Genomic DNA, 23021 nt, shown 5'->3' on the forward strand with positions numbered 1-23021 from the left:
CAGTCAGTGTGGGTAGGAGGACGCGAGTCCTAGGCCCCTGCAGTTTGGGGTGCCCCAGGGCTCAAGCCTTTCGCTGCTGCTTTTTAACATTGACGTGAAATGGCTACCGAAGGCCGTCCATCTTACGATACCAAATTATGTACAGGCAGTCCTAGACTTCATGTAGCGACCATTCATAAAGTCACAACAGCACTAAAAAAAGTGACTTATGACCATTTTTCACACTTACAACCATTGCAGCACTGCCATTGTCCACATGACTCAGATTTGTGAGTTTCAGTGTCCTGGGGTCATGTGATCACCTTTGGGGCACAACCTGAGGGTCCCCCTGGACTCATGGTTCCTGCTTGAGAAGATGATGGCTGGGAGAGGGGTTTGCAGAGATTCTTCTGGTGAGCCAATTATGTCCTTTCCTGGACCAGGGAGGCCTTCCAAAGTGGATCACTCATGCCTTGATCCCCTCCCGTTTGGATTACTGCCCTAGGCCACCAAGAAACTTCAACTGGTTCAGAAAGCAACGGCACACACAGTAATGGGAGTCCCTAGATTGCCCACGTAACATCTTTGTTGTGTGAGCTGCACTGGATCCATTTCTTTAAGGTGCAATTGATGGTCATCACCTTTAAAGCTATTTCTTTATTATAGCAATAGCAGTTAGACATATATATCACCCCACAGCGCTTTATAGCACTCTCAGTTTACACTGTCAGCATATTCTCCCCAACAATCTGGGTCCTCCTTTTACAGATCTCAGAAAGATGGAAGGCTGAGTCAACCTCGAGCCCCATCAGGATCGAATTCCATACTGTGGGCAGAGTCAGCCGGCAACACTGAATTCTGACTACTGAGCCAACAGGACACCTGTCTTTATTGTCCCACCTTTATTATTTTTGCATCTATCTGTTCTACCAGGTCAGATACGGTGGGCAAGCTCCTAGCCCCTTCCCTTAAATAAACACTCTTCCCCCTGAAGTGTGGCAGGCCTTTATCCTCCGTGTCTTCCATAAAGCAAGGAAGATCCAGTTTCCCCCCTAAGCACTGGGATAAGAAGAGGCACCTGCACATCAGAAGCCTGAATTGAAACCAGGTTTTTGTTTATATGCATTTGGTTTTAATAGTTTAGTTTATTAATTAGCCCATTGGCCATATCAGAATACAGAATTCCAAACATTAATAAAACCCTCTAAAAACAAATTAAAGTGAAATTGGAGTAAAATACAACAATTTGATATATTGATAAGTGAAATAAGATAGAATTATATTTCAGTATCACCCCCAAAATCTACCCCAATAAGTCTCACATATGCTGATCTCAGCCAAATCTTTTTACTCAAGTACTCTGCCATATTAGGGGCATTGGTCTTACCTGAACGCCTTTTCTCAATATGGAGATGGAGAATCCACCAATGAGTTTTCTCTGTCTGCCTGCTCTTGAGACCAAGTAGCCAAAATTTGACACGCCCCCTCTTGCTGGCGGATCCATTCTTAATGAGGGCGAAGTGACTGAAGGTTGACGAGGTGTTGGCTCTCAGTTCCCTAATAACAGCCTAGCTGACTTTGGGGTGGGTGTGGATTCTCCATCTCCGTACTGAGAAAAGGCATTCAGGTAAGACCAACGCCCCTTCTCCAGTACAGAAGATAGAGAATCCACCAATGGGACATACCAAAGCCTCACTGTCCCGAGGGGTGGGAGACAGATAAGGCCGGAAGAGTGTCTTCGGAGACCACTTGTTGGAGGACCCTCCTATCAAAGGAGGCGTCCGCCGAAGCAAAACGGTCGATCTGGTAGTGGCATACAAATGGGGATGGCGAGGACCATGTCGCGGCCCTACAAATCTGCTTGATGGACGCCTGGGTAGCCCATGCCGCCGAGGTTGCAGCACTTCGAGTGGAATGGGCAGTGAGATGACTTGGAGGCGGCAGAGACGAGACCTGGTACGCTTCCGCGATACAGTTCCGGATCTACCTTCCAATGGTGCCGGCGGAAACTTTCCGCCCCAGAGTGTCCGGTTGGAAAGACACAAAGAGGGCCTCTGACTTGCGGAAAGGCTCCGTGCATTTTATGTAACGACACAATGCCCTGCGGACATCCAATGTATGCCACTGCCGCTCCCAGTCATGTGTTGGATTTGGACAAAAGTTTGGGAGAATAACTTCTTGTGTCCTGTGAAAAAGCAAATTCACCTTCGGGATGAAGGAGGGATCTAGCCTAAGGACCACCCTATCACTGTGGAAAATGCAGAGGTCATTCCTGACCAACAGTGCGACCACTTCAGAAATTCGTCTGGCCGATGTGATGGCAATCAGGAATGCCACCTTTAATGACAGGTGTCGTAAAGAAACGGTCAATGGTTCAAAGGGCGACCGTATGAGGGCGTGAAGTACTCGCGGCAATTCTACTACTACTACTTGACAAGATAGAAAAATGTGGGGTAGACAGAACCACCACCAGATGGATCCGTAGCTGGCTGACCGGCTGTACTCAGCGAGTGGTCCTCAATGGAACTGCATCTATATGGAGGGAAGTGTGTAGTGGGGTGCCCCAGGGCTCTGTTCTGGGCCCAGTACTCTTCAACATCTTCATCAACGTTTTGGATGAAGGGATAGATGGGGAACTCATCAAATTTGCAGATGACACCAAGCTGGCAGGAATAGCCAACACTCCAGAAGACAGGCTTCAGATACAGAAGGATCTGGACATACTTGAACACTGGGCACTAACTAACAAAATGAAATTCAATGGTGAAAAAAGCAAGGTTCTACATTTAGGCAAGAAAAACCAAATGCACAAGTACAGCATAGGTGGCACCATGGTCAATAGTAGTAACTGTGAGAGGGACCTCGGAGTCCTAGTAGACAATCACTTAAATATGAGCCAGCAGTGTGCTGCAGCTGCCAAAAATAGCCAACACAAGTGCTAGGGACTGCATTAACAGAGGGATGTAATCAAGATCACGTGAAGTATTAATACCACTCTTCAATGCCTTGGTAAGGCCACACTTGGAAATCCTGCATCCAGTTTTTGTCACCACGATGCAAAAAAGATGTTGAGACTCTAGAAACAGTACAGAGAAGAGCAACAAAGATGATCAGTGGACTGGAGGCTAAAACATACAAGGAACGGTTGCTGGAATTGGGTATGTCTAGTTTAACGAAGAGAAGGACAGGGGGGACATGATAGCAGTATTCCAATATCTCAGGGGCTGCCACAAAGAAGAACGAAGAGAAGGACAAGGGGGGACATGATAGCAGTATTCCAATATCTCAGGGCTGCCATAAAGAAGAGGGAATTAAGCTATTTTCCAAAGCACCTGAAGGCAGGACAAGAAGCAACGGGTGGAAACTAATCAAGGAGAGAAGCAACCTAGAACTAAGGAGAAACTTCCTGACAGTGAGAACAATTAATCAGTGGAACAGCTTGCCTCCAGAAGCACTGGAAGATGGAGGGACAAGGCACGTGGTGTTCAGTTGTCACTTTCTCAAAAAATATAGGCCTGGGTGTGGTGCCCGGTGTCGCCTGCGGTTGAGGAAACTGGTCAGTCCCTATGTCCGCAGTGACAGTGGCCTTGCGGAGGATCGTGAGGAATAGGTTGGGATTAAATAGACCCCCTGAGTGGGATGGTTCAGGGGGAAGTTCCTCATCCTCTGACAGGGTAATTTCCGGTTGCTCCTCCTCTTATGGCAAGGAGTAACCCTCATGGAGACTGGGCTGGGGAGGCGGGCTCCTGAATAACTGGGAACTCCATGGGGAGTTCAAAAGATGGCATGGCCAAGGTGGAGGCCCCCTGATCATGTTGAACAGAGCGCTGCGCTAGAGCGTGGTCCACTACCTTGCTTAATAAGGCCTCCAGACGTCCGTCTGAGAAGATGTCCCCTATGTCACGACCTCTGAGTACAGTGGTGGTGGATGACAAAATGGCTCAGTGGTAATGGTAGTGCCCGTGGCAGTGGCTGTTTGTTGGGCTGCAGGTGGGGAGCCCAGTGGTGGCGGTGTCCCCGGAATGGACCATACGCCCTGAGTTGATGTTGATGGCCCCAATGGTAATTCCATCTCGGTGGCCGCCATTTGATCCAAATCCACTTGGGCCTGCCTCTGTGCTCTGGAGAATTCCTTCTCCAGGGCCTGGTGCCTACGGCTGGCTTGCTTTTCCGCCAACTTGGAGGGCTTCTTAAGCACATGCTTCGTCTTAGTTTTGCACTTGCCTGCTGCCTTCTGGCCAGAAGGAGTGTTGCAGCCATAATTGGGAGGTGGAGAGGTCGTGCCCATGGACTGAGGCAACGAGGGTCCCTCCATCCCGTTAGAGCGATCTCAGGAAAAAGGGCTGAAAAAGTGTCTGGCAGGCAAGAAGTTGGCGGAAGCGAGATTGGAGCAAATACCAAGACTGCTCCCCTGATCACCCGACCAATGAAAAATTCTCTCTGGGTTATGGTCACGGTAATTGAGGCAGATACTGAAGGCACGTTTGGAACCACTCTCTGGGCTCCGCCCGGAGGTCTTAGGTGACCAGGCAGTGTGCACCAGAAAGGTCAAAAAACCAAAAATAAAAAATAAAAAAAGAAAATCTAAGGCTACATCAATGAGGACTGGAGGCCTGAAGTGATCAACAAATTTTTTTTCAAACAGGCGGCTACCACGCAGAAGTAATATCCAGAGCTATCCCCCCCCCCGTTCAGTGATCTGAACTACTGTTATACTCTTGCAATGGGCCTTGCTGGGCCTCCCTGGGCCCACGTGAGCTTCTAGTGGCCACACCTACTGCCAAACAGGCCTCGTTAGGCCTAGAGGGCCTCACGAGGTATCTGAGTTTTAGTTTCTATCGCAGAAAACGGCTATGCAAACAGCGTGAGATTGGGGTCGGCTACCCTCAGGGCCTACCCCCTCAATCTTTGAAAATGGGGAAAAAGTTTTCCCAACAGCCGGCAGGGACAAGAGGACATTGTTATATTGCTCCGGTGATCGTTGCGATTCGAAAAATGGCGACCGTGGCCTGTTTTCCCTCCGAAAACGGCCTCTGCGGCGTTCTGAGGCCCAGGGGAGACGTGAGCGCAGCGCTAGTTAAAAGCTGTAAATTTGGTGGGAAATTTGAAATTAGAGCGTTCGTTGTGGAAGCGCTCTAATTCTACTGTTTAAAAGTCCAATTTGAGACAAAGGCGTTCATTGCCTAAAACGGCAACTAAAATGGCGCCCGCGGTTGCCCTGGGTTGCTTGAGCAATCTCTGATGATCCGGATTCAACTTTGAATCCCGAGTCTGGAGCTTGCTATTTTGCCCAAAATAGGGGTGAAAAGCTGGGAAGGCTGGGGAGAAAGGACCCTTTTAATTAATTTGAGATCATAAACGATCTCAGTATCTGTGGGAATTTTGTTAAGGGGAAGTAACCAATTTAAAGCTATCCAATAATTTAGGGCAGTGGTTCTCAACCTTTTTAATGCTGCGAACCCCCAACCGGTTGTAAGTCGAGGACTACTCAACTGGTCGTAAGTCGAGGACTACTCAACTGGTGCAGCACCGTTTGCAGAATGGGACTTTTGGCGGGCTCAGCAGGGCAGAGACAGCCTGGACAATTCCTATTGGCTTTTGAAAGCCAATAGAATTAGACTCTATTCAGAGAGTCTATTCTATTGGCTTTCAAAAGCCAATAGAATAAAAGGGAGTAGCACAGCTAAGGAAAAGGGGGAAAAAATGGCAGACTGTGTTGTTTGGCGACCCCCGTGAAATGGTCGTTCGACCCCAAATGGGGTCCCGACCCACAGGTTGAGAACCACTGATTTAGGGAGAATCTACCAATGAATTGCTTTGTCTAACCTGAAATAGCTGAGAGCCAAGCCAAAACGAGTCTTCAAGAGCTGAGACCAAGTTAAGAATGGATCCTCCAGCAAGAGGGGGTGTGTCAAATTTTGTCTACTTGGTCTCAAGAGCAGGCAGACAGAGAAAACCCATTGGTGGATGCTCCATCTCCTGTACTGGAAAAAACATTGTTTTCAAATTCTGCCCGCACATAAGATATGTTGTATTAATATGGGGTTCCCAATGGGTAATTAGTAAGGCCAGGAGGGCTGGTTAACTTCTAAACTGAACAAAAGCAAGAATCACCTTTTTGGGACTCCCAGACCATCAAAATGCCATCAATGTTGCTTGAAGTACCCTGTATTTATAGGACAAGTAAATGTTAACCGTGGGGGCTTTGAATTTTACTATTTGCAATGTATGGGGTCTATTGGTTTCTGTATTCAGGTTTTATTGCTGTAAATCGGGTGGAGTCACCTTGAGTTGGGTGCCACATACATTTTCTTAACAAAGATACATATCACGTGCTTATTATATGTAGAAATAACTCAAGGTGGCAAAGATATCTAATATAGATCTAAGCTCGCTTTCTCTGGCCCAAAACAACAGTTCACCATGACTCCGTGAAAGAGAATGACTGCACTGAGCGAGACAAAGGAACTCAGATTTCTTCCCTCGTGTTTAAAAAAACACACATGACTAAAGTGAATCACGCAAAAAATTAATAATTTCTCAGCTAGGTTTCCAGTAAGAGACAAGAAACAAAATTCAAGATCAAATTTTTCCTCATGTGGAATTTCTTCTGTAATAAGAGAGTAATTTACTGCAAAACACTGTCCATAATCTGGGCATTTGAATGGTTACTCTGCTATGTGTAACTTTACATGATTTAAAAGTTTATACCTACTAGTGAAATCTCTCCCACACTCTGGGCACTCATATGTTTTCCTCTCCTGTGTGAATCCTCTGATGTCTAACCAGGTCAGATTTCCAAGAGAAACCTTTCCCACAATATGGACACTCATAGGGTTTCTCTCCCGTGTGAGTCTTCTGGTGTCTCACCAGGACAGAATTCTGACTAAAACTGTCCCCACAACGACATTTATATGGTTTCTCTCCTGTGTGAATCCTCTGATGTCTAACCAAGTCAGATTTCCAAGAGAAATCTTTCCCACAATCTGGACATTCATAGGGTTTCTCTCCCGTGTGAGTCCTCTGGTGTTTCACCAAGTAGTAATGCTGACTAAAACTTTCCCCACAGTGACGACATTTATAAGGTTTCTCTCCTGTGTGAGCCCTCTGATGATTCACCAGGGCAGATTTCGAAGAGAAATCTTTCTCACAATCCGAACACTCATAGGGTTTTTCTCCTGTGTGAGTCCTCTGGTGTGTCACTAGGCTGGAATGCTGACTGAAACTTTTCCCACACTCTGGACACTCATAGGGTTTCTCTCCCGTGTGAGTCCTCTGGTGTGTCACCAGGTTGAAATTCTGACTGAAACATTCCCCACAATGACGACATTTATATGGTTTCTCTCCTGTGTGAGTCCTCTGGTGTGTCACAAGGTGGGAATTCTGACTAAAACATTTCCCACAATGACATTTATATGGTTTCTCTCCTGTGTGAATCCTTTGATGGATCATCAGGTCAGATTTCCAAGAGAAATCTTTCCCACAATCTGGACACTCATAGGGTTTGTCTCTGGTGTGAGTCCTCTGATGTTTCACCAGGTAGTAATTCTGACTAAAACTTTTCCCACAATGACATTTATATGGTTTCTCTCCTGTGTGAGTTCTCTGGTGTATCACCAAGCTGTATCTCTGACTGAAACTTTTCCCACACTCAGGACACTCATATGGCTTCACTCCTGTGTGAGTCCTCTGGTGTGTCACTAGGCTGGAATGCTGACTGAAACTTTTCCCACACTCTGGACACTCATAGGGTTTCTCTCCCGTGTGAGTCCTCTGGTGTGTCACCAGGTTGAAATTCTGACTGAAACATTCCCCACAATGACGACATTTATATGGTTTCTCTCCTGTGTGAGTCCTCTGGTGTGTCACAAGGTGGGAATTCTGACTAAAACATTTCCCACAATGACATTTATATGGTTTCTCTCCTGTGTGAATCCTTTGATGGATCATCAGGTCAGATTTCCAAGAGAAATCTTTCCCACAATCTGGACACTCATAGGGTTTGTCTCTGGTGTGAGTCCTCTGATGTTTCACCAGGTAGTAATTCTGACTAAAACTTTTCCCACAATGACATTTATATGGTTTCTCTCCTGTGTGAGTTCTCTGGTGTATCACCAAGCTGTATCTCTGACTGAAACTTTTCCCACACTCCGGACACTCATATGGCTTCACTCCTGTGTGAGTTCTCAGGTGTATCACCAGGAGGGAATTCCAACTGAAACCTTTCCCACACTCTGGACACTCATAGGGTTTCTCTCCCGTGTGAGTCCTCTGGTGTGTCACCAGGCTGAAATTCTGACTGAAACATTCCCCACACTGACGACATTTATATGGTTTCTCTCCTGTGTGAGTCCTCTGGTGTGTCACAAGGTGGGAATTCTGACTAAAACATTTCCCACAATGACATTTATATGGTTTCTCTCCTGTGTGAATCCTTTGATGGATCATCAGGTCAGATTTCCAAGAGAAATCTTTCCCACAATCTGGACACTCATAGGGTTTGTCTCTGGTGTGAGTCTTCTGATGTTTCACCAGGTAGTAATTCTGACTAAAACTTTTCCCACAATGACATTTATATGGTTTCTCTCCTGTGTGAGTCCTCTGGTGTATTACCAAGCTGTATCTCTGACTGAAACTTTTCCCACACTCTGGACACTCATATGGCTTCTCTCCTGTGTGAGTCCTCTGGTGTATCACCAGGTGGGAATTCCAACTGAAACATTTTCCACAATCTGGGCACTCATATGGTTTCTCTCCTGCATGAGTCCTCTTGTGTCTTGCCATATTAGTGTGCATGATAAATCTTTGTCACAGTGGATCGTGTGGTAGAGCTTCTCTCCAGTACAGGTCCTTCCAAGAACCATAAGGGAACTACTCTGAGTAAAGTTTTTCCCACACTCCAAACATTTGTATCACTTTCACTGGGTAGATCATCTGCATAATCAGCTGTGATCCGAAACCTCTATTTTTCCCACATTAGGCAGTCTGTGGGGTTTTTTCAACACTGATATTTTTGGATTCTTCAGGAGGCCAAAAATATTTCTGATCTCTTACTTGGAGGTTCTTTGAGTCACGTCAAGTCTTCCTGAAAGAGTTTAATTAATGCCTGTCCATTTTGGCTATCCAAGGGACCTCTTCCTTCCCACTGACTTCCAGTTATGTTCACTTTTTCAAAAATTTCGATATTATCCCCCTTGACTTCTTACGTCATGTTTCCTTGAGTTGCACATGCTCTATTTTTTCCAGCTCAAAATTTTGTTCTTGTTATTCTCTCCCTTGTCTCTCACCAGGTGAGAAAGGAGAATAGTTTTCAAAATTTCTGGAGGGAGCAGAAAAGTTTTTGATTGATGCTTTGTCTTGCATTTTAATGCTGCTTCTCATTCTCTGTGGTCCAGAGTGTTCTTCTTGGAATCCTCTTTGTCTGTAAGATTCATATTAACGGGTCAGTTTCATTATTGTTTAACAAATATTTGCAGGACATGTGAAAGCAGCAAAAAGAAAACCCATATATTAGCATGAAAACATCAAAATTGTAGTTTAACTCCTAACATTATTTATGATTCATTTGGTAGATAGAAGATTAGCAAAATCCAAATTCAAATATTGATTCAATTATAAAATTCTTTTGGCTGGGATAGATCACATATATATCAATACATATGCCCACAGAAATAGACACCTAAGGTTTATGTTATGTCTGTGTGCATACGAATCCGTACATCAATTAAAATAGAGCTGGAAGAGACCTTGTAGATCTTCTAGCCCAACCTCCTGTTCAAGCCGGAGACCCTTTACCATTTCAGACAAGTGGTTGCCCAGTTTCTTCTTAAAAACCTCCACCGATGAAGCACCTACAACCTCTGGAGGGAACATCACCACCACATGCATCTGTAGCTGGCTAGCAAAACGTACTCAACAAGTAGTCCTCAAGGGCACTACATCCACATGGAGAGAAGTAAGCAGTGGGGTATCACAAGGTTCCGTCTTAGGCCCAGTACTATTCAATATCTTCATCAATGTCTTAGATGAGGGAATTGAAGGAGAACTCATGAAATTTTTAGACGACACCAAACTGGTAGCAGTAGCCAACACCCCAGAAGACAAACTCAGGATCCAAAAAGATCTTGACAAACTTGAACACTGGGCCTTATCCAGCAAAATGAGTTTCAATGTGGAGAAAAGCAAAGTTTTACACTTAGGCAGGAAAAATCAAAGGTACAAATACAGATTGGGCAAAAACTGGCTTAAAAACAGTAACTATGAGAGGCACCTCTCAGTGTGCAGCATTAGCCAAAAAAGCCAGTGTGCAGCATTAGCTAATTCTGGGTTGTATAAACAGAAGCATGGAATCAAGATCACACGACATATTAGTACCGCTTTATAAAACCCTACTTAAGATTACACCTGAAATACTGCAGCCAATTTTGGTCACCATATCACAAAAAAGATATTGACAGTTTGGAAAAAAATCAGAGAAAAGCAACTAAGATGATCAAAGGCCTCGAGATTAAAACATAGGAAGAATGGCGGCAGGACTTGTGTTTGGCTAGTCTAAATAAAAGAAGAAATAGGGGAGACATGATAGCAGTATTCCAGTATTTGAGGGGTTGCCACAAAGAAGAGGGGGGTCACACTATTCTCCAAAGCACCAGAGGATTGGACGAGAAACAATGGTTAGAAACTGGTCAAAGAGCGAAGCAACCTTTAACAAAGGAGAAAGTTCCTGACAGTGAATAGTTTGCCCCAGAAATCGTTGAGTGCTCCATTACTGGAGATTTTTAAATGAGACTAGTAACTTGTCTGAGATGTTATAGGTTCTCATCCTTGAGCAGGGAGGTGGACTAGAACAGGGCTTTTCAAGCTTTTCACCCATTGTACCACTTTTAGGATATGGCAACATCAGAGTACCACCAGTCGCATAGTAAGGTGTCAAAAACTTGGTGACCAAAAAAAAGGAAAAAAAGTGATAAAGTACAGGTAGTCATCAACTTACAACTGTTCGCTTAGCAACTGTTCGAAGTTACAATGGCACTGAAAAAAGTGCCCCCCAAGCCACAGCCGAGCAAGACACTTGCCTGCCCACCCGGAGACGCTCTTCCTCCTGTCCGAGGTTTTCATTGTTGTGAGCATTTCTGTTGAGGATTGGCAGTGGGAGTGGGGTGGGGGGTGTTTGGTTTTTATTCCCTCTGCCTGCTGGGTGGTTGCAGCAGGTTTTGGTCACTTCACATGACCCTGGGACACTGTGACAGTCATAAATATAAATCAGTTGCCAAGCATCTGAATGTAAATCACAAGACCCTGGAGATGCTGCAACATTCCAGGTGATAGGTGCTTCTTCTGGGCTCAACAGAAGTGCCAGGATCAGCGCCGAGCTCCAGCTGATCCTGGCGCTTCCGCTGAGCCCTGACAGCCCTGCAGCTCCAGCCATCTCTCACTCAGGCTTGTGCGGTGCTGCCACGGGTTCAGCTCATTCCCCTCCCCTGCTACTTTTTTAGGATGGTCGCGTACCACCTGCCAGGTGCCAATGTACCACAGGTGGTACCTGTACCACTGGTTGAAAAGCCCTGGACTAGAAGACCTCCAAGATCCCTTCCAGCTCTATTCTATTCCTTACTATTAGGAAGTTTCTTTTTAATTCCAGGTTGCTCCTCTCCTTGATTAGTTTCTGTCCATTGTTTCTTCTCTTGCCTTCTGATGCTTTAGGAAATAAATTGACACCCTCCTCTTTGTGGTAGCCCCTCAAATACTGGAATACTGCTATCATGTCTCACCCTAATCCTTCTTTTCTCTAGACTGGCCATACCCAAATCCTGCAAACTTTCTTCGTATGTTTAGTTTCCAGGCCTTTAAATTTTAGCTTCTCCCATCTCCCAGCAGAAAACTAGAGGCAAAAGTTTTAAATCATACAGCGTAAGTGTAATAACGTTTGGAAAAAAAAACATTATACAGTAGCATCCGATATGTTTCAGCCTAGTCGCTTCTCTGCTTTTATACCCTGGAGGAAACAAGTCAGCTCTATTTGCTCCTAGTTTCTCCTCTAAACTCTCAACTCACCTTCCAGCTTTGCTTCGACCCTGGGAAGAGTACGACTGTTTTCCCCGCCTCCATCCTTTCATAGATGAACCGGAAGAGGAAGTTCCTCTGCCCTTCTCCTCTCCTCGACATCCTTTCTAGCAATACTCTATGCTTTTAAAGCCTTTCAGCTCAGCTCCTCTCCCTCCAGTTGGATGAGGCAACTCATCCACCAGCAACTCTACTGTTAGATGGACGGTTTCCCAGCTGCTAGTGTTGTCTTAGAGGTCCACCTAGTGACGTAAGGCTGAAAATACGCTCACTCTGTCTCTGGCGTTTCTAAGATGTTTTAATTAAGAGCCGTTTTCCTCTCTTAGTGACCACATCCATAACTTTTCTCCAGGACCATCTAGCCCTCGTTGTCCTTTGGGGTTTCGCAGGGACCATCCCAACCTATCCAAAGCGCCTAAAGCGAATACATTATTCCCCACCCCTGATTACATCTCCCATTGTTCGAATTCTATCCCCCTCTGCCCTTATTTACAAATTACCTTTTATGGCTACTAGTTCCTAGGTAGGTTGTCTGTAGAGCAGGGGTAGGCAACCTTGGCTCTTTTATGACTCCTGAGTCAGTTCTGGGAGTTGAAGTCCCTGGGACACTGTGATAAATATGAATCAGTTGCCAAGCATCTGAATGTAAATCACAAGGCCCTGGAGATGCTGCAACATTCCAGCTGATTGGTGCTTCTTCTGGGCTCAGCAGAAGTACCAGGATCAGTGTCACGCTCCAGCTGGAGCCTGGCACTGATCCTGGTGCTTCCGCTGAGCCCTGACAGCCCTGCAGCTCCAGCCATCTCTCGCTCAGGCTTGTGCGGTGCTGCCACCAGTTCAGCTCATTCCCCTCCCCCACTACCACTTTTCTAGGATGCTCGTGTACCAACTGCCATGTGCCAATGTACCACAGGTGGTACCTGTAACACTGGTTGAAAAGCCCTGATCTAGTAGAGCTTCTCTCCAGTATGGGTCCTTCCATGAACCATAAGGGAGCTACTCTGAGTAAACCTTTTGCCGCACTCCAAACATTTGTTTCACTTTCACTGAGTGGATCATCTCCTGCATAATCAGCTGTGATCTGCAACCTCTATATTTCCCACATTAGGCAGTCTGTGGGGTTTGTAAACCAAACTGTTGGATTTGCTGTCCAGTTTAAATAAGGAATCACCACCAAAAGTTCCAAGAGAAAACAATGGTAATTTATTTGCACTACTTTGCAAAGAGGGTGTATCTCGTGCACACAGGTACAATGGACATGTCTTAAAATAGTTAATATTCTTTCTTTATCTTCCCTAATGCCATTGCAAATTTACCTTCCATCTTTTCCTCATTGGCTTTATATTCAGGCTGTCACAACCTATCCAAAGCAGCTAAAGCGAATGCATTATATCAGTGGTTCTCAACCTGTGGGTCGGGACCCCATTTGGGGGTCGAACGACAATTTCACGGGGGTCGCCAAACAACGCAGTCTGCCATTTTCTTTTCCCCTTTTCCTTAGCTGTGCTACTCCCTTTTATTCTATTGGCTTTTGAAAGCCAATAGAATAGACTCTCTTGAATAGAGTCTAATTCTATTGGCTTTCAAAAGCCAATAGGAATTGTCCAGGCTGTCTCTGCCCTGCTGAGGCCGCCAAAAGTCCCATTCTGCAAACGGTGCTGCACCAGTTGAGTAGTCCTCGACGTACGACCGGTTGAGTAGTCCTCGACTTACGACAAGTTGGGGGGTCGCGGCATTAAAAAGGTTGAGAACCACTGCATTATATAGTCATAAAAGAGCCAAGGTTGCCTACCCCTGAGCTAGGGCTAGGCTCATGAAATTAGAAATATGTACAATGTATTTTCTTCACAGGCTAGTATGTCTTCTTACAATTCTATAAAAACAATAGGCTTCTTTCCCTCAAAAAACTAATATACTTTTCAAAGAATCTTTGAAAGCATTTTAAAAAGAACGGTAGTATGCACCGGCACACAAAGACGTTTCTGCCCGACACTCTTTTTTTTTTAATTAGAAGTTTAATATATTCAAAACACACCAAAACAATATTAAATCAGCAATAAACAAGAAATTGAAAAAAAATACATCATACAGTGTAGGCCTTCCCTCTTTCTTTCTATCAAGGGATTCTTATACACATTCCTGTTTGGAAATTAGTAATAGTAGTAAAGTTGGAAGGGACCTTGGAGGTCATCTAGTCCAACCCCCTGCTCGGGCAGGAAACCCTACACCATTTCGGACAAATGGCTGGCCAGTCTCTTCTTAAAAACTTCCAGTGTTGGAGCATTTACTGCTTCTGGAGGCAAGCTGTTCCACTGATTAATTGTTCTCACTGTCAGGAAGTTTCTCCTTAGTTCTAGGTTGCTTCTCTCCTTGATGAGTTTCCACCCGTTGCTTCTTGTCCTGCCTTCAGGTGCTTGGAAAATAGCTTAATTCCCTCTTCTTTATGGCAGCCCCTGAGATATTGGAATACTGCTATCATGTCCCCCCTTGTCCTTCTCTTCGTTAAACTAGACATACCCAATTCTCGCAACCGTTCCTTATATGTTTTAGCCTCCAGTCACAAATTGTGTCTCTTTGGCTAACTAGAAGAAAACCCTTCTTAAAAATGGATCCTGGCCTGATTCCTCAGAGAAACCCAGGCCAACATTTCCCTTCCAGATTGCTCACATCTGTGAAAAACAACAAGGAGATTCTCGGGATGGTCTTGCTGGAGCAGATAAGAGAAGAAAGATAAAAGACACACTGAACTTTATAGGAAATGATTGGAGAGAGCTACCTAGCTAAATAGATGATGGGGGGACGGAGAGAGAGAGTAGTACTAGGTACACATGGAGATTAGGATTAGTGAAATGTAGAGTTTAGGAATAGAGAAAGGATATATAGTAATACAGGCTGTTTGAACAGAGAAAGATGGAAAAATAGTGTTATAGGCTTTTTGAAAGCTCTGTCTAGAGTAGACATAAACTATATAGAAAATAGAAAACTGAGATAGAAGATCTTACGTGAGAGACATTTTGGTGTAGGGGTTAAGGCCTCAGCCTAGGAAATGAGTGGGAATCTTAGGCAGAAACTCTGCTGGGGTTTTTAGGCCAGTTCTCACCTGCTAGCCTGCTTGCCTGGGACTCCTATTTCTTCCTACATCACAATCACATGAGGTCCTCACTTAAAGACCCTTGGGGTCCTAGAGTTGCAGTGACAACTGGAACTGCCAGGATTCCCTCACATGCCTGTGCTCATGTGATAGCAATGGAAAATCTGGCTCCAATTGCTGTCACAACCCGAGAATTACTTGTATTTCTTTTCCAAGCTCGGGAGAGGCCTGAAAGAGTAATTTCCCCCATTTTTTGACAGTTGGCATTCTGGCCAGCTTTATAACAGCAGTTTGCTAAATCATGAGAGGCTTTCCTGGCAGAGGATTTCAAGACATTGCTGCAGATTAAGATCTTTTCTAAGTTCAGCTGAATAGGACAATAAGAGGTTGGCAGCCTGGAACCTCAACTCACCCTCTGCTCAAGCCTTTCACTGCTGCTTTTTAACATTGACGTGAAATGGCTACCAAAGGCCGTCCATCTTACGATACCAAATTATGTACAGGTAGTCCTAGACTTCATGTAGCGACTATTCATGAAGTCATGACAGCACTAAAAAAAGTGACCTGGAACCATTTTTCACACTTACAACCATTGCAGCATTGCCATTGTCCACATGATCGAAATAGGGATGCTTGCCAATTGACTCAGATTTGTGAGAGTTTCAATGTCGGGTGGTCATGTGTTCACCTTTGGGGACTCAGCTGGTGCCCTACCTGGGGGTCCCCCTCGACTCACGGTTCCTGCTTGAGAAGATGATGGCCGGGGGAGTGGTTTGCAGAGATTCTTTTGGTGAGCCAATTATGTCCTTTCTTGGACCAGGGAGGCCTTCCAAAGTGGATCACTCGTACCGTGGTCCCGCCTGTTTGGATCACTGCCTTGGGCCACCAAGAAACTTCAGCTGGTTCAGAACGCAACGGCACACACAGTAATGGAAGTCCCTAGATTGCCCACGTAAAAACTTTGCTGTGTGAGCTGCACTGAATCCATTTCTTTAAGGTGCAATTGATGGTGCTGGTCATCACCTTTAAAGCTATTTTTTTTATTATAGCAATAGCAGTTAGACATATATATCACCCCACAGCGCTTTATAGCACTCTCAGTTTACAGTGTCAGTATATTCTCCCCAACAATCTAGGTCCTCCTTTTACAGACCTCAGAAGGATGGAAGGCTGAGTCAACCTCGAGCCCCATCAGGATCGAATTCCACACTGTGGGCAGAGTCAGCCGGCAACACTGAATTTTGACCACTGAGCCAACAGGACACCTGTCTTTATTGTCCCACCTTTATTATTTTTGCATCTATCTGTTCTACCAGGTCAGATACGGTAGGCAAGCTCCTAGCCCCTTCCCTTAAATAAACACTCTTCCCCCTGAAGTGTGGCAGGCCTTTATCCTCCGTGTCTTCCATAAAGCAAGGAAGATCCAGTTTTCCCCCTAAGCACTGGGATAAGAAGAGGCACCTGCACATCAGAAGCCTGAATTGAAACCAGGTTTTTGTTTATATGCATTTGGTTTTAATAGTTTAGTTTATTAATTAGCCCACTGACCATATCAGAATACAGAATTCCAAACATTAATAAAACCCTCTAAAAACAAATTAAAATGAAACTGGAGTAAAATACAACAATTTGATACATAGATAGGTGAAATAAGACAGAATTATATTTCAGTATCTACCCCAATCAGTCCCACATATGCTGATCTCAGCCAAACAATTTTACTCAAGTACTGTGCCATATTAAACGTTGTTTTCAAATTCTGCCTGCACATAAGATATGTTGTATTAATATGGGGCTCCCAATGGGTAGTTAGTAAGGCCAGGAGGGCTGGTTAACTTCTAAACTGAACAAAAGCAAGAATCACCTTTTTGGGACTCCCAGACCATCAAAATGCCATGAAGTGTCCTCTATTTATAGGGCAAGTAAATGTTAACCATGGAGGCTTTGCATTTTGCCATTGCAATGTATGGGGTCTATTGGTTTCTGTATTCAGGTTTCATTGCTGTAAATCGGGTGGAGTCACCTTGAGTTGGTGACTGAAACAAAGTTACATATCCCGCGCTTATTATATGTAGAAATAACTCAAGGTGGCAAAGATACCTAATACAGATCTAAGCTCGCTTTCTCTGGCCCAGCACAACAGTTCACCATGGCTCCGTGAAATTGAACAACTTCACTGGGCTAGACAAAGGAAGCTCAGATCTCTTCCCTCATATTTAATAAAATACACTTGACTAAAAAGAATCATGCAAGAAATTAATAATTTCTCAGCTAGTAAGAGACAAGAAACAAAATTCAAGATCAAATTTTTCCTCATGTGGAATTTATTCTGTAATAAGAGGAATTTACTGCAAAACACTGTCCATAATCTGGGCGTTAGAATGGTTACTCTGCTATGTGTAACTTTACATGATTTAAAAGTTTATACCTACTACTGAAATCTCTCCCACACTCCGGACATTCATATGGCTTCTCTCCTGTGTGAGTCCTCTGGTGTGTCACCAGGTGGGAACTCTGACTGAAACTTTTCCCACAATGACAACATTTATATGGTTTCTCTCCTGTGTGAGTCCTCTGGTGTTTCACCAGATAGGAATTCTGACTAAAACTTTTCCCACAATGACATTTATATGGTTTCTCTCCTGTGTGAGCTCCTGTGTGAGTCCTCTGGTGTTTCACCAGATAGGAATTCTGACTAAAACTTTTCCCACAATGACATTTATATGGTTTCTCTCCTGTGTGAGTCCTTTGATGGTTCACCAGGTAGTAATTCTTACTAAAACTTTTCCCACAATGACATTTATATGGTTTCTCTCCTGTGTGAGTCCTCTGGTGTATCACTAGGTTGTATTTCTGACTGAAACTTTTCTCACACTCCGGACACTCATATGGCTTCTCTCCTGTGTGAGTCCTCTGGTGTTTCACCAGATAGGAATTCTGAATAAAACTTTTCCCACAATGACATTTATGTGGTTTCTCTCCTGTGTGAGTCTTTTGATGGTTCACCAGGACAGATTTCGAAGAGAAATCTTTCCCACACTCTGAACACTCATAGGTTTTCTCTCCTGTGTGAGTCCTCTGGTGTGTCACTAGGTTGTATCTCTGAGTGAAACTTTTCCCACACTCCGGACACTCATATGGCTTCTCTCCTGTGTGATTCCTATGGTGTGTCAACAGGTGGGAATTCTGACTGAAACTTTCCCCACAATGACATTTATATGGTTTCTCTCCTGTGTGAGTCCTTTGATGGTTCACCAGGTAGTAATTCTTACTAAACTTTTTCCCACAATGACATTTATATGGTATCTCTCCTGTGTGAGTCCTTTGATGGTTCACCAGGACAGATTTCGAAGAGAAATCTTTCCCACATTCTGGACACTCATAGGGTTTCTCTCCTGTGTGAGTCCTCTGGTGTGTCATCAGGGTGTATCTCTGACTGAAACATTTGCCACACTCCGGACACTCATACGGCTTCTCTCCTGTGTGAATCCTCTGGTGTGTCACCAAGTGGGAATTCTGATTGAAACTTTTCCCACACTCTGGACACTCATAGGGTTTCTCTCCTGTGTGAGTCCTCTGGTGTGTCACCAGGTTGTATATTTGACTGAAACTTGTCCCACACTCCGGACACTCATATGGCTTCTCTCCTGTGTGAATCCTCTGATGTTTCAACAGGTGGGAATTCCAAATGAAACCTTTCCCACAATCAGGACACTCATATGGTTTGTCTCCTGTGTGAGTCCTCTTGTGTCTTGCCATATTAGCGTGCATGATAAATCCTTGTCACACTGGATCGTCTAGTAGAGCTTCTCTCCAGTACGGGTCCTTCCAAGAACCATAAGGGAGCTACTCTGAGTAAACCTTTTGCCGCACTCCAAACATTTGTATCACTTTCACTGGGTGGATCATCTCATGCATAATCAGCTGTGATCCGCAACCTCTATTTTTCCCACATTAGGCAGTCTGTGGGGTTTTTTCAACACTGATATTTTTGGATTCTTGAGGAGGCCAAAAATGTTTCTGATCTCTTACTTGGAGGTTCTTTGAGTCAACTCAAGTCTTCCTGAAAGGGTTTAATTAAAGCTTGTCCATTTTAGCTATCCAAGGGACCTCTTCCTTCCCACTGACTTCCAGTTATCTCCATTTTTTAAAAAATTTCGATATTATCCCCCTTGACCTCTTATGTCATGTTCCCTTTAGTTGCACATGCTCTATTTTTTCCAGCTCAAAACTTTGTTCTTGTTATTCTTTCCCTTGTCTGTCATCAGGTGCGAAAGGAGAAGAGTTTTCAAAATTTCTGGAGGAAGCAGAAAAAGTTTTGATTGATGCTTTGTCTTGCATTTTAATGCTGCTTCTCAGTCTCTGTGGTCCAGAGTGTTCTTCTTGGCATCCTCTTTGTCTGTAAGATTCATATTAATGGGTCAGTTTCATTATTGTTTACCAAATGGGTGCAGGACATGTGAAAGCAGCAAAAAGAAAAGCCTTATATTAGCAATAAAACATCAAAATTCTAGTTTAACTCCTAACGTTATTTATGATTCATTTGGCAGATAGAAGACTAGCAAAATCCAAATTCAAATATTGATTCAATTATAACATTCTTTTGGCTTGGATAGATCACACATGTATTTATTTATTTATGAGACTTTTATACCGCTTTAAGTGCAAGCACTCTCTAAGCGGTGTACACCAGTAAGCAATGTATGTATATATATATTTACATTGCCCCCAACAATCTGGGTCCTCATTTTACCTACCCTGGAAGGATGGAAGGCTGAACATACATGCCCACAGAAATAGACACCTAAGATTGATGTATGTCTGTGTGCATACGAGTCTGTACATCAGTTAGAATAGAGATGGAAGGGACCTTGTAGATCTTCTAACCCAACCCCCTGCTCAAGCCGGAGACAAATGGCTGCCCAGTCTCTTCTTAAAAACCTCCACCAATGAAGCACCTACAACTTCTGGAGGCAACATCACCACCAGATGCATCTGTAGCTGGCTGGCAAAACGTACTCAACGAGTAATCCTCACGGGCACTACATCCACATGGAGAGAAGTAAGCAGTGGGGTATCACAAGGTTCTGCCTTAGGCCAAGTACTCTTCAATATCTTCATCAATGACTTAGATGAGGGAACTCAACAAATTTGCAGATGACACCAAACCGGTAGGAGTAGCCAACACTCCAGAAGACAAACTCAGGATCCAAAAAGATCTTGACAAAGCTGAACAATGGACCCTATCCAACAAAATGAGTTTCAATGTGGAGAAAAGCAAAGTTTTACATTTAGGCAGGAAAAATCAAAGGTACAAGTAGAGATTGGGCAAAACCTGGCTTAAAAAGAATAACCTTGGAGTCCTAGTGAATGATCACTTAACCATGAGCCAGCAGTGTACAGCATTAGCCAAAAAAGCCAGCCGTGTGCAGCATTAACTAATCCTGGGTTGTATAAACAGAGGCATAGAATCAAGATCACACAAGGTATTAAGGTATTAGTACCACTTTATAAAACCCTAGTAAGGCCACACCTAAAATATCACAAATAATAATAATAATAAATCTTTATTGATTAGCCCTTGGGCCATATCAAAGTGCAAAGTTCCAGGAACAAATTATTACTAAAGTTTGATAAAAGCAATTTAAAATGAAATTTGATAAAACACAGTTTAAAATGGAACTAGAGAAAAATACGACTTAAAATGAAATTGGAGTAAAATACAATCTAAAATAAAATTAAAATATAGTACAGTAATTTAAAACATAGATAAAATATGATAAAATTATATCTTGCAGTCATCCTTGCAATCTACCCCAATCAGTCAGTCCCACATATGCAGATCTCAACCAAACCATTTTAAATATTGCGTTAAATGTTATTTTCAAGTTCTGGCCGCACATAAGGTAAGTTGTTTTGATATGGGGATCCCAATGAGTCATTCGTTTGGTATATAGACCGAGGTACCTGTCTGTCACCCTCTTGTATAGGTAACAATCAAATAGTATGTGAGCCAGGTCTTCTACCTCTGCTGCTCCGCAAATGCAGAGATGCTCATTGTAAGGTATAGAATGGAATCTCCCATATCTGACCATTGTGTCAAGCTGTTCGAATTTCGCTCGCGTAAATATCTCCCTAAGGTGTTTTGGCAGTTGTAACTTCAAATAGCTGTCTACTTGAAAAGTATGTTTGTATTTACTCAGCCATTTCAAGTTACCCACCTTACTAAGGATCGCTATATCATTTTGTGCTTCTATATCCTTAATTCTTTGGGCAGCTCCTTTTTTGAATTGTTCTCCTGTTACACAAGAGACAGGAAGACCACAGCTTCTTACAAAATGTGTTGGTTTGGTGATCCAGGAGATTTCTGATTGTAATTTTATTTGCTCTAATAGACATAACTTGGGGAGTCTATCAGTCTCCATTTCATTGACTTTGCACCAGTAGTTATAAGCTCTAATTCTGGATAGAGCATGAATTGTATGAATTCCCAATTCAACTCTAACTGCTGCAGCAGATGTTCTTGGATACATTTGTCCGAAATGGTGTAGGGTTTCCTGCCCGACCAGGGGGTTGGACTAGATGACCTCCAAGGTCCCTTCCAACTTTACTACTATTACTATTACTAAACCCAGAATACATCTCAAATGCTGGGACTGTGTTTGTTGTAAGACTGTGGTTGAGTAAAGACCCCAAACTTCTGCTCCATACAAGAGCATAGTGGTAACCTTAGCTTTATATACCTTAATTAATGGGGCTAAGGACCCTGGGTAACTATGTCTCTTTAGTTTAAGCAATAGATTCAGGCAGGCTTTTGCTCTAAATGTACTTCGTTGATGATGGCAAACCAAAGATCCAGTCTTGTTTCGCCCAGATATAGAAAGGTGTTAACCTCTTCAATTGGTTCACCATCTAATTGCCACTTACGTCTCTGAAAATACTGCAGCCAATTTTGGTCACCATATGACAAAAAAGATGTTGACAGTTTGGAAAAAAATCAGAGAAAAGCAACTAAGATGATCAAAGGCCTCGAGATTAAAACATAGGAAGAATGGTGGCAGGACTTGTGTTTGGCTAGTCTAAATAAACGACGAAATAGGGGAGACATGATAGCAGTATTCCAGTATTTGAGGGGCTGCCATAAAGAAGAGGGGGTCACGCTATTCCCTAAAGCACCAGAGGGCATGACGAGAAACAATGGTTGGAAACTGGTCAAAGAGAGAAGCAACCTGGAACTAAGGAGAAACTTCCTGACAGTGAATAGCTTGCCCCCAGAAATCATGGGTGCTCCATCACTGGAGATTTTTAAAAACAGGCTAGTAACTTGTTGGAGATGTTATAGGTTCTCCTGCTTGAGCAGGGGGCTGGACTAGAAGACCTCCAAGGTTCCTTCCAGTCACTATTGTCACTTTTAGGAAGTTTCTCCTTAATTCCAGGTTGCTTCTCTCCTTGATTAGCTTCCATCCATTGTTTCTTGTCTTGCCTTCTGGTGCTTTAGAAAACAAATTGACCCCCTCCTCTTTGTGGCAACCCCTCAAATATTGGAACAACGCTATCATGTCCCCCCCCCAATCCTTCTTTTCTCTAGACTGGCCATACCCAAATCCTGCAACCTTTCTTCATATGTTTATGGTCTTCCTATGTTTAGTCTCCAAGCCTTTAAATTTTAGCTTCGCCCATCTCCCAGCAGAAAACTAGAGGCAGAAGTTTTAAATCATACAGCGTAAGTGAAATAACGTTTGGAAAAAGAAACGGTATATAGTAGCAGCCGACATGTTTCAGCCTAGTTGCTTCTCTGCTTTTACACCCCGGAGGAAACAAGGCAGCTCTATTTGCTCCTAGTTTCTCCTCCGAACTCTCAGCTCACCTTCCAGATGCTCCTTCGACC

General features: G+C 43.8%; 1 pseudogene; it reads right to left on the reverse strand.

The window, feature by feature from the left end:
- Positions 1–5661: 5661 nt before the first annotated feature.
- Positions 5662–20264, reverse strand: LOC120305131 (annotated as a pseudogene).
- Between the last annotated feature and the right edge of the window lie 2757 nt (positions 20265–23021).

Source organism: Crotalus tigris, unplaced genomic scaffold (genome assembly GCF_016545835.1).
Source record: "Crotalus tigris isolate CLP2741 ecotype Arizona unplaced genomic scaffold, ASM1654583v1 scf7180000017666.379230911805:20528666, whole genome shotgun sequence".
In the NCBI taxonomy this organism is placed as follows: Eukaryota; Metazoa; Chordata; class Lepidosauria; order Squamata; family Viperidae; genus Crotalus; species Crotalus tigris.